Source organism: Diospyros lotus, chromosome 13 (genome assembly GCF_014633365.1).
Source record: "Diospyros lotus cultivar Yz01 chromosome 13, ASM1463336v1, whole genome shotgun sequence".
Lineage (NCBI taxonomy): Eukaryota > Viridiplantae > Streptophyta > Magnoliopsida > Ericales > Ebenaceae > Diospyros > Diospyros lotus.
In genome coordinates, this window is record NC_068350.1 from 26,735,119 (window position 1) to 26,747,780 (window position 12,662).

General features: G+C 35.6%; 1 pseudogene; it reads right to left on the reverse strand.

Annotated features, from left to right (window-relative positions):
• Nucleotides 1-69: 69 nt before the first annotated feature.
• Nucleotides 70-11,984, reverse strand: LOC127788157 (patellin-6-like; annotated as a pseudogene).
• Nucleotides 11,985-12,662: the final 678 nt, after the last annotated feature.

Sequence of the window (12,662 nt, forward strand, 5' to 3'; positions counted from 1 at the left end):
CCGAAGCCAAACTCGCTGAAATCCAAACATCAATACATGCGTTTTTGAATTTGTAAGTAATTGCTAGGATTAGGAAACGAACTCCACGCCCCCAATTTGAATGTTCACTTTCTCTCCCCCTTTGACGATGAACTCGGAAGCCGGTTTCGGCGGACCGTTCCGCAGATCATTGAGGCCGACTCAATCCACCATATTTGACCGGAATGTCCTCTGGCCCTGATAAACCTGTTCGCAGAGCAAAACCCAGTTCAATCAACTCAACCATATGACCAACTGATGAAGAAAAAACAAATTTCCACAAGGGAAAATAAAAGCATCGATGGATGATAAGAATTGGAATTACAAAGAATAAAATTAATGTATCTATGTTCAGTATTGGATTAAGCAAGAAAGAAATAGGTGTGAAAGATGCACCCGCCTGTAGAGGGTCTCTGCCACATTCCCTTCCTTTGATATCACAAATTTGCTCTTAGTTCTCTGGGTCAGGAGCGGACTGAACACTGAATACAGCAGACTGAAGTACCAGGGCACATTGATGAATATCTGCAACCGAATATATCAAAACACAAAAATCCTACATTTCAAATTCTACCCTTTGAAATAGTTGGATTTTCAAAATGTCATTTTATATCTGGGTCGTCAAATTTATGACAAAATGATCGATGACCATATCCAAAGACGAACAAGATGATAAAGACGAAAAAATGGAAGAACAAACACAAAGAAACAATTAATGTTTCTTTGAACATAGAAACAGAATGAAATGCTTCACCTTACGAGCAACCATTTCAGGGTAATTATCCTGGAAGAGGGAGAGGATGTGATTGGAGGCGACTCTGAGCTCTCTCTTGGGCATGTCTTTGAGATCGGTGACTTGAATAATGGAGTTAACCCGCCAGGTTTGAAATGCAGAAGCTTGATCCCCCTCTCGAGCACCTGAACTCTCCATCTCAGAAACCTGTGGAGCTTCTCGTCGTCTCCAAACACTCTCTCGAACAGATCCTTGTCTCTAAAAACCGGTAATCGTTGTAGCAAACGGGGTGGCCTTCTCGGTCGAAGCCGTGCATATAAGCCACCACCCCTTCGAGCTCCTTGAAGCCCAGGTCCTGATCGAGAATGGCGTCGGCCTCGAACTCCCTGCGCCAAGAGAGGCAGTTGAGGAGCATGTGGAGTGGTGTCGGAGACCCGGAAGTCTCTGGCGCGGAGGAACTTGAGGAGAACGACGTCGGCGCGGTCGTTTCCGAAGGCTAGAAGGGGGATGCCCCACATGGAGACGTCGGGGGGAGCGGTGGGCCGCTGTAGCCGTGAGCTTGTCTTTGAGCTGCTTCAGGGCCTTGCGCTCGGAGGACTTGAGGTGGGAGACAAAGTAGGAGTCTTCCCGGAAGGAGGGAGAGCGGAGGGCGGCAGCCTCCATTAGAGAGGAGACGAAGCTGCTTTTCTTGAAAGGGGAGGGAGGGCGGTTGCTTTGCGTGGTGGTCTTGCAGCTGTAGAGTCTGCTTAATGGAGATCATGGGCGACGATGCCTCCTCCATTGATGGATAGTAGATGCAGGAGATAGGTTGCTTGAAGAAGCCTGGTTGCAGGAGAGAGGAGAAAAGGACAACGAGAGAGAGAGAGAGAGAGAGAGAGATGTAATTGTGTTAGAGAGAGAGGGAGAGAGAGGTGACGTGCATGATTGGAGGGGTGAGTTTGAATGTTAAATGAAATTTCAAATCAAAAGCAAAGCAGGCTTCTTCAAAGAGGACGGACAGACAGAAGGTTGCATCGATCAGAGAGAGAGAGAGAGAGTAAAGTGGGGGATGAAGTATTTTGAAAACCCACTCGTTCGGTGCTTTAAAACAAAATTAAAAATATGAAAATGTTATTTTTAACACAAAAATAGTGATATTTTAGGTTAGATTAAACATTGATTATTATGGGTTAATACTCTCAGTTCAAATAATAATAATAATAATAATATATAAAGTTCAAAAAGTGGGATTATTGGTAAAGAAATCCAGGCCAGCCAGCCAGCCCTCTTCCCCAAGCACACTCGTCCCGGCATTTTCATTTTCATTTTCATTTTGCTCTGTGTGACTGTATTTATTGGGAGGGTTCAAAATTGTAGCATCCAATGGAATAGAATTTGATGGAAAAAAGGTAATTAAGTTAGTAATGGAATAGATAAAATTAAATGGAATTATTCTTCTTTAATTTATTTTAAATGTGTTTTTTTATTACTTTTTAAATTAAAAAATATATAATTAAAATAATATTTTATTTTTGGAGCTATCTCATGTTTCTCACCTTTAAGATTCTAAAAGTTTAACTTATCTTATTTATAAGATACCTCGACCCATGATGCCAAAAAAAAATGGTGGATTCAGTGGTGCATTGCATTGCAGTGGGGTTAAGATTACGACCTCACCTCTATTCCAGTGTCTATTGCTCAAATCAAATATTCTCTAATGAGAAAGGGATCCGAAAGGGATCCTATGTTTAGACATGGCCAAAATTGAATCGGACCGGCGGTTCGAACCAGAACCGGACCGGCCGGAACCGGAACCGGAACCGGTCGAACCGGAACGGAACCGGGACCGGAACCGCCGGACCGGAGGAACCGGCGAAATTCGGTCCGGTTCCGGTTCAAGGTTCCGGCGGGAGAACCGGAACCGCCGGTTCCGCGGAACGGACCGTTGGCCCCCCCCCCCCCCCCCCCCCCCCCCTCCCCCTCCCCCAACGGTCCAAATTGGACCGTTGGCCCCCCCTCCCCCCTGTTCCCCCCCCCCCCCCCCCCCCCGTGCTCCCCCCTCCCCCAACGGTCCAAATTGGACCGTTGGCCCCCCCTCCCCCCTGTTCCCCCCCCGTGCTCCCCCCCTCCCCCAACGGTCCAAATTGGACCGTTGCCCCCCCCCCCAACGGTCCAAAATTGGACCGTTGGCTGCCACCCCCCAAGCCAATTTTATTAATTTTTTTTTTAATTTTATAATTCCTATCTATATATACCCCTCCCTCCCCCACTCATTTTTCACACTTTCTCTCTCTCTCTCTCTCAAGTCTCAAGCTATTATTCTCTCAATTTTGTCTCTCATTTAATATTTCAATTTCAATTTCTTCAATCTTCTCATTTTGTTATTTATCAATTTATTCAATTATATTGTTAATTATTTATTACTTGTTACTATATTATTTTATCATTATTATATTTTTTTATTATCATACTTTTTTCAAAAAAATGGCAAGTGAAGGTAGAAATTTTGAAAATGTTGAAAATGTTGAGTTTGAAGCTCAAAATTTTCAAACACAAGAGAGTGAAACTCAACAAAAGGGAGGTGGAAAAATTTCTACTTCTGATATTTTTAATATTCATTTCAAGAAAACACCAAAAGGAGATGGTAAATTTGATGTATCTTGTAATTATTGTAATCAGGTATACAAATTCAAGCAAGGAGGTGGATATGGTACTTTCACCCGACATTTGCAAACAAAGCACCCGCTCAAGGTTGGATTGAGCCATGATCAAACACAAATATCCGGGTTTGCTACCTCTTCAAACTCTCCTCAATTATTTCATTATAATGAAGCTAATTGTAGGTCTGGTTTAGTTGAAATGGTAGCAATTGATCATTTATCTTTTAGTTTTGGTGAAAAATTAGGTTTTACTCGATTTTGTCAAAACTTTGTTAATCCTAGTTTTAAATCAATTCCTAGAAATACTTTGAAAAGGAATTTGTTAAAATTGTTTAAAAACTCAAAAATTGAATTGATAACATATTTTCAAAACAATAATATTAATGTTTCTATTTGTAGTGATATTTGGAGTGATCATTGGCAAACTCATTCATATATGGGTATTACTTGTCATTGGGTTGATGAAAATTATGTTTTACAAAAAAGAATTCTTGCGTATCGATGTTTTGATGAAAGTCATAATGCTGAAAATATTTGTAGATTAATTCAACAAATTTTACAAGAATATAGATTAGTTAATAGAATTTTTTCAATTTCTTTTGATAATGCATCGGCTAATACTGCTTCTATTAATGAATTGAAAAGAATTTGCCAACCAAATTTTGGTGGAAGATTTTTTCATGTTAGATGTGCATGCCATGTTTTAAATTTATGTGTTCAAGATGGTATTAAGTCACTTAATTCTTATTTAGATCCAATTAGAAATGTTATTTCTTATATTTGGGTACACCCTCGAACTGCAAAAGCATGGGCACATTTTTGCACCTCCAATGGTCAAATCCCAAAACGTTTTTCAAAAGATGTCCCTACTCGTTGGAACTCAACTTTTAAATTACTTAATCAATCTTTTGAATATAAAGATTTATTGTGTTCTTTTGCAGCAAATTATATTCCACAATATCCTATTTTTCTAACTATGTGGAATGTTTGTAGTTCAATTTTGAATATTTTACGAATTTTTAATGATGCTACTCATACACTTAGTAGTGTTTATAAACCAACTTCACATCAATTTTTAATAGAAGCAATGAATGTGGCCGGTGTATTAATGGAAGGAATTAATGTTGAAGAAATTTGTCATGCTGTTTTAGAAATGAGAGAAAAATGGTTACGTTATTATCAATTTATTCCTGAAATTTTTTTTGTTACTATGGTATTTGATCCTAGGTGTAAATTTGATGGTTTAATTGAGTGTTTGTCTAACTATTATTCGTTGTTAGGATTAGAAAATAATGAAGAAATTGATGTGAATATTATAATTTCTAAGGTTAGAACTTTATGCAATCAATTATATGAAGCATATGTTATTGCTCCTAGTAGTGAAGAATCATTTCCATCCATGGCTCCGCATTCCTCTTCCTCCCAACCAATGAAATGGGGTCATAAATTTTTAGATCAAAGGAGGAAAAAAACCTAGATCGAGCTCACATTCGGAGCTCGAAACTTATCTAACCACAGTTTTTGAGTTTGGTGATGATACAGGTTTAAATTTTGAAATTTTGGAGTGGTGGAAAAGGCACAAGGAGACATTTCCAACTCTTGCAATTATTGCAAGTCAACTTCTTGCAGTTCCAGCTTCAACTGTAGCGGTTGAACAAACATTCAGTAGTGGAGGCAACATTTTGGATGAAAGAAGATCAAGATTGGCTCCAGAATCATTGGAAGCTCAAGTTTGCCTTGATGATTGGGAAAGAGCTAACATGCGACGTCAAGAAGAACTTATCCATTCATCATCATCTGACGAATGGGTTAATGATGGTTCAACAACGGCGACTTCCGACTCCAATGAAGATGCGTAGGATCCAAGTCCATATTTTATTTTTTTTCACATTTGTAAAAATTAATTACTTGTATTACATTTTTGTTGTAATTATTTTTTAATGAAATTAAGTCTAATTCTATTTTTTATTTTTTATTTTTCACATTTGTAAAAATTAATTACTTGTATTACATACTTGTTTAGTTGTTTTAATTATTTTTAATGAAATTATTACTTATATTTCTTCAATTTTTAGTAGTGTTTTTTTATTAAAAATATGGTTGAGAATATTTATATTTACAATTACATTTAACAATTAAAAATCGAAACCAAACCGAACCGAACAACGGAACAAGGACCAAAATTGAATACAACAATATTTAAAAAAAATTAAAAAAATTCGGTTTGAACCGGAACCGGAACCGTTGACCGAACCGGCTCAAACCGTTGACCGAACCGGTCCAAAACGTTGACCGAACCGGCACGAACCGGAACCGGAATCGAACCGTCCCAAACCGCCCTTGGGCGGTTCGGTTCAGGTTCAAAGATTTCTTGAACCGGAACCGGCGGTTCATGAACCGGAACCGGCGGTTCATGAACCGTGGCCATGTCTACCTATGGTCACACTTAAAAGAAAATTGTTACATTAGTTATTGTACCTTTCTCTTTTAGTCAAAAATAAAAAGAGAGAGAGAGAGATTAGATAAAAATAGACTCATCTATAGCAACGTCAATTTGTATTTGTTCGAACACATCTCAATCAAATTAAGTTTTCCTTAATCAATTTGGCTTCGTGTTCAAGTTCAAAGAAAATCCAAACCGTAAATATTAGGTTTGGTGGATAGTACTCCGAAGTCCACACCCCAAACCCAAATCAAAACCTATATAATATGTATATATATATATTAAATATTATTTGTATATTAACATTTTAAGTTACTATTTGTATTTGAACTCATAAATAAATTATTAAGTTTGTAAATAATGGAAATACATAAAAAAAAAAATTACCATGATTTTAAATTTAAAATTTACCATATTACTTCTTTTTATGTTTTAATCTTAATTATAAATATTTTAATTAAATATTACAAATTGTTGATATTTTAATATTATTTTAATTTTAATCATATGTTTGGATAAGATAATTCAAAAAATAAGCTTTCTATAAGAATCTTGGAATCTCGTGAGAATGGGTTAGAATTGATTTCCCCATTCCATTTAAATTTGAGAATGAGTTTGAGAATTGGTTTTGAGGTCGAGAAGGCACTCCTTACCCTAATCTATCTTATCGACATTCTTATTCATCTATTTATTATTTATATTCAATTTAATTACTTTTCATCGTAACCTCTTCCGAACATCCGAACAAAGAGAATTAATCTTCCATTTAATTTTCTTCATTTCCACTTTTAACATTCATAATTCATTTTTATTCCGTTTATTTATAATTTATTCCATTACTAAATCTCTCCTAAACAAAAACTAAGCCTATGCACCCCTAAATTTCGTTACTAAATCTCTCCCAAGCACAGACTAACCCTACGAGCCCACTAAATTTGAATCCCATATTTACAACCCTACAAAGGGATAAATTATGCCATGTTTGGTATTATTGAGTTGTATTGTGATTTAGTTGTTGCATTGTGTTGTATTATATTTTATTGTGTTGTAATGTGAAAATGAACATATATTGTATATAATACCGCTTTTATTAACTAAAAGTGATTTTTGGAATATATATATATATTTAAATCAAACGTCATTCCCAACATAAAAATATATCAGTGTATGGTACTTTAACCACTTGTATGTGTCATTGGCGTCGTAGAGATATTAAGTTTGAGCTCTTTCACTCTCAATGTTGTCTTCATATCAAACTTGGTGGTCTCTCGCTATGGTATATTCAGGGTTTAAGAGCACATGGGCTCATTTGTTGTTTTCCAAAGTGTTGTTTCACGTTTGCAATAATAAATTTATATATGAAAAATCATCTCAAAATGACTCATGTGTGAATTATTCAAGCTATAGGTGATTATCGAGAGTAATGAGTAACTCTTTCGGGGTAGAGCTATAGTGATGGATGAATCTCCTAGGAATAGCAATAGCGATAGATAAGTCTTCCCGGGGTAACAATAGCGATGGATGAGCCCCTCGACTAGGTTGAGAGTGATGGATGACCTATCCAAGAAAAAAGATCGATTAGGGCACGGGTGAAGATCCCCGCGTAGACCTTCTGATGCTTAAGTTAGTCTCTCGAAAATGTAAAGTAGTCGAATGTTAGAATAAGATGTGAATGTGAGAGATTGCATACCGAATGAAAAAAGAGAAGGACCCCTCTATTTATATCGATGAAAAAGGTTACTAAGTGTTAGGTGACCCGATTTCTTAGACAAGTAATTCGGACATAGTTTTGACCGAGTCTCGTGGGGGTGATAGGGTGTGGATTGCAAACGTGGGCATGAGAGCGCATCTATGGCACCCCCTGAGTGAGGGTTACCCAGGGGTACGGCGTGAGAGACACCACTTGGTAAGGTCACTCGGGGGTGCAGGCATGGGAGACCCTCGGGTAAGGGTCACTTAGGGGTGCAAACTAGGGCACGAGTGTAGGCGTGGGTGCTGTGTGGTCGCCCGGGGTTGCACTGGGCTGCATGGGGCCATGCAAGGCCGAGTAATGCAGTATGGGGCACCCCTGGGTGAGGGTCATGCAGAGGTGCAAGCGCGAGCGTAGGTGCTGGATCATGGGTGCCCGCGTGTTAGGCCGCACGGTTGTGCACGGCTGTGTGGGCTTGGGTACGCGTTGAGATGCACGGGGGTGTTGTAGCGACTGCATGGCGAGTCGTGATCATGCTTGCGGGGTTTTCGCTTGGTCATGTGATATCATCTTATTTTTTTGATTTTTTTTTATTTTTAATAATTCACATCGTACATTTATTTTTGGAGGACACATGGAAAGTTTGATTAGGTTATGACTATTGTTTGTATGGGCCTCTAATGGCTTTGTTTGCTCTATTGTGTATATATGCTAGGATGGATCTAAGGAAGAACTAGTCCCTAGATCTGCAGATTATGTCAGTCTCTTCTCCTCCAAAATAGGCCAAATGTGTAAGGTAGATCCAAGGTGTTGATTGGTTGAGGAGTAAAAATGAGTGACGAAAGAATCTCGTTCATGTAATAAAACACCCCAACTCCTAATCCCATCTTTTAATTTGTTCTTAATAAAAAGGAATAAAAAAACCAAACATTGCGTCTTCCCAATGATTGCCAAAAAGAGTAAATGTATCTTTTAATTTGTTCTTAATAAAAAGGAATAAAAAAAAAACCAAACATTGCGTCTTCCCAATGATTGCCAAAAAGAGTAAATGTATGAAACATCTGGTGGGTGATGGATATAGAATGAAAAAGCATGCTTCTGCTGAACAAAATTGAATCACAGAAAGAAGAAAAAGTGGCCATATATCGAATTGCTAAAAGGTTTCTCAAAGCATCCCAAAAAACTTTTTCCAAGCTTTATATATGGGAAGCCAAATAATACCACAACTAACAAAAGAAATAAAAGAAGGAAGGAAGACAGATTGGAGCAGGCAGGCAATTTAGGCAGTTGCACCATTGCATTTGAATTCTAAAAAAAAAACAGAAAAGAAAAGAAATTGCAATTGGGTAATAACCTTAGTAATTACGAATTAACTGTTTTTTTTTTTATATAAATTTACTTCTAATTAACAAAAGGTAAGAAGGAAACAATGATTTTTTTTTTTATAACCCAAGTTCTGAGTTTTGCCTGAGTAATTCTGGAGGTGGACGATCTTCTTCTAATTCGTCAGTCAAATAAATTTAAATACGGTTACAATCTATATATAAATAGAGTAGGATATTCAATTCTCACCTTCACATGAAGTAAATATCATCACAAGAATTTGATTTTTAATATTCTCTTTAAAATCTTATATACTTGAATGTTGAGCCATTTTTTTAGATGAGAAGTATTTAGTTCTTATATACTTAAGGGTGTATTTAATAGTATTTAGTTAAAAAATATTTTTTAATTTATTTAAAAAATAAAAATCACTCTCTAGATAATTTTTTTTTATAAAAAATAAGTTAAAATATATTGTATCATAAAATTTAATTTTATAAAAAAAATATTACGTCAAAGATAAAATTTAAATTTTTAAATAAATATTTTTTATAATATGTGGATGTAGAAATCTTGTAAGTCTAGTTTATTAATTATTGCAAAGGCAGTACGACACATTGGAAAGGGAGAAAGAAAATGACTTGTTGGGCTCAAAAAGATGAGTGCATAAGGAAAAAAACAAAACAAACAATTCCAAAAATGAATGAATTATTTGTCTTGCAGGAGGAATAGACTGCCCTACTAATAATGACATTTGACTGACATTGCGTGAGATAATACAACATGCATTGTAAGAAGTGAAAACTCATGATGTCCAAAGAAACAATATCTAAGGATACGACAAATAATGAAGAAAATAAAAGCAAGTTAAAGTCATCTATAATCTAAGAGAATATGTGACAATTAAGATCTAATTAATTAATATTTTTATTAAATTTTTAGAGAAAAATTAGTCCTTAAATATTAGGATCGACTTTGGAGTTTTTAAAATTTAAGATAAAAAAATAATTGATTATGTAGTTTGAATGACTAAGATTATTTCTAATGGTAAAGTCAGGGACAGAACTACATGCAAGCTGTTCTGATTTCATAATTAAAAATAATTTTTTATATAAAAAATAATTTTTAATAATAAATTAGTTTTAAAAAAAATTACAGCTCATCCTAAAATTTGTGATGTATAATTTTATATCTTAAAAAAAAAATTTTAGTCTACATAAACTTTTGGATCTGCACCTAAGTTAAGCCAAAAAAGTAGTGAACTTCCTGTGATACTAACTAAAAGATCACTTAAGAGGAAGGTGAATTAGATGTTTTGAATATTTTTGAGATATTAAAAAATATTATGCATTGAACCTAATTTGAAATATAATTTTTATGACAAAGAAATGTTGTAGCAACATAATATGAAATTATATAGATGAGAACATTTTCATATAGGTTAAGACAAATTTATTTCAAATATAGAATAATTATGTATGAATGAAAAATAACATTTGAATATAAATCTAAGAAAATAGTTATCATAATGACAATATAATTTTATTCACTTTTTGTTAAATATTAACACTCATGAGCCAATATTCAAAATCAAATAGGTTTGAAAAACAGTTATTCATATAATGAAAACTGATATAAGTTTGCTTAATGATGATAGAGATAAAATGAGAATACATTGTATAGTATATAAAAAGATGTTTTATAAGCAACAATTGGTTTTAGAATATTTAGGTAAAGATGAAAAACAACATTTGGAGATATGAATAAGAAAACTATTATGCTAATACTAATAAGATCCTATTTGTTTTTCTAAACTTTAACCTTTGAGTCATATGGAAAACGTATGCATTTGAGAAGTATGCATGCAAGAAAAAAAAAAATTATATGAGCAATGAAAACTGAAATTAATGTGCTTTTAGAACAATGAAATGAAATTAGATATGAAAACATTTGCATGGCTGATTAATAGTAATACTATCAAGACATAAGAAGAAAATCACATAAACACAATAATTTTTGAGTGGTTTAGCCAACATGTTGAATTATCTTAACTTCTTACTAAGGATTTTGAAAACATCCACCAAGGAATTTTAGTTTTCAAGGCTCAACTATAATTCATACATAATTTTTATAGGTTTAATTGTAACCTTTACTTTTAACGGGCTAAATAGGATCCCTAACTTTTAAGGAGCAATTGTAACATTTACATGTGGTTTTTTTCACAACTAGACTCAGCCACAACCACTATTTTTTAAAGGATCAGGTGTAACATTTACAAGAGTTTCACAAAAGATTTGTGAAATGATCTCTCAAGAGAAAAATATAAAATAATACAATGATTTCAAGCATTTTATTAAACAAAAGAGAGTTATAAGAATATGAATAAATAAAACATTTAACTCTCTTATATTTAGTATCTGGTTTAAAAATATCTACATGAAAATATTATCAGATAATTGGCTTGAAGTGAAGGAAGATGAGTATGAAGGACTAATCACTCAAGTAATGAGTATTAGCCAGAATTGAATTCAACTTTGTTATGTCTGTTAGGATTGACTTGATATTATTCGAACAACATCTTAGGCAAAGGCTTGCTTAACAACAACGACAATGTGAGAACCCCATCTTGGATACCCTGGAAGCTAGGAAAGCTAAGTTGGAGTCTTAGGTAGAGGAAAGCAAATAAAGGATCACAACAACAATATGGCCACACAGGCAACTAGTTGGCATAGAGGAAGCATGGTGCACATATACATACAAACTGGCCCAAAAAGGAGTAGAGGTAGCAAAGTAGGGCATAACCCCCTACCAACACAAAAACATATATAGACGCATCACAAGGGGTGGAACAGACACCTTTTAGCACCAAAGATTAACAAAACTCCCACAGAACACGTCGACTAGGATGCCGCTATACACACATATCTACTTGCTAGGTCAGACATTGCTAAACTCGCCCTCAACCTTCGCCTTTTCCTTACCTGGAATGATGTGAAGCAAGAGTGAGTTACAAGACTTAGTAAGCATAATGAATTAAAAGGGATACAAGGCTAGGGATAAACATCACCCACACATCACATGCAACCCATGCCATGAAGCTTCACAACATACACTCACCAGCAACGCATCAATGCACATATAACGACTCGTGGAGCCTACATAAGGCACACATATTAGCACCCAAGGTTCCTGTTGTTGCTAAAATACAACAATTAAAAACTTTTATGAGTGGAGCATGCGTAAATGTCGTTGACCCTGAGATTGGAACAAAGAACAATTCTGCAGCCAGCTTCTGAAAGAACCTTACGAAATGATCTTCCGAAGCTTAGAATATATGATGTCTTCCGAAGAGTAGGGTGGTCCTTCCAAAGTGTAGAGATGGCGAGCTTCCGAAGAATATGATGAGGGCTTCTGAAGGTGTTCTGACGGGCTGCGAATGCTTTTAAAGGTCTTTCGAAAAGATTGCTGCCCAAAGATGGTTGCTGAGGTTATATTCCGAAGGTAATCTTCTGTAAGAGAATGGTTAGAAGGCTTGTGGGACTTTTCCCACGAAGACCCTTCGAAGCTTAAGTCAGTATGGAAGGGACACTTAAGTTAGGAAAGGAAACTAAGATCTTCGGAAGGTAAGTAGTTAGAGAAAATACCAGTGTTCAAAAAGATGATCCCCTTGTGAGTAATAAGCTTGGCCTTATATAGAGATCAACAATCGACCGTACATGATAGTTCGGAAGATATCTTTCGAAGAAATCTTCCGAACTTCTCAAAATCGGTTCTTCTGAAGCTATTCCTTCTGAAGCTCAATCCATTCTTCCGAAG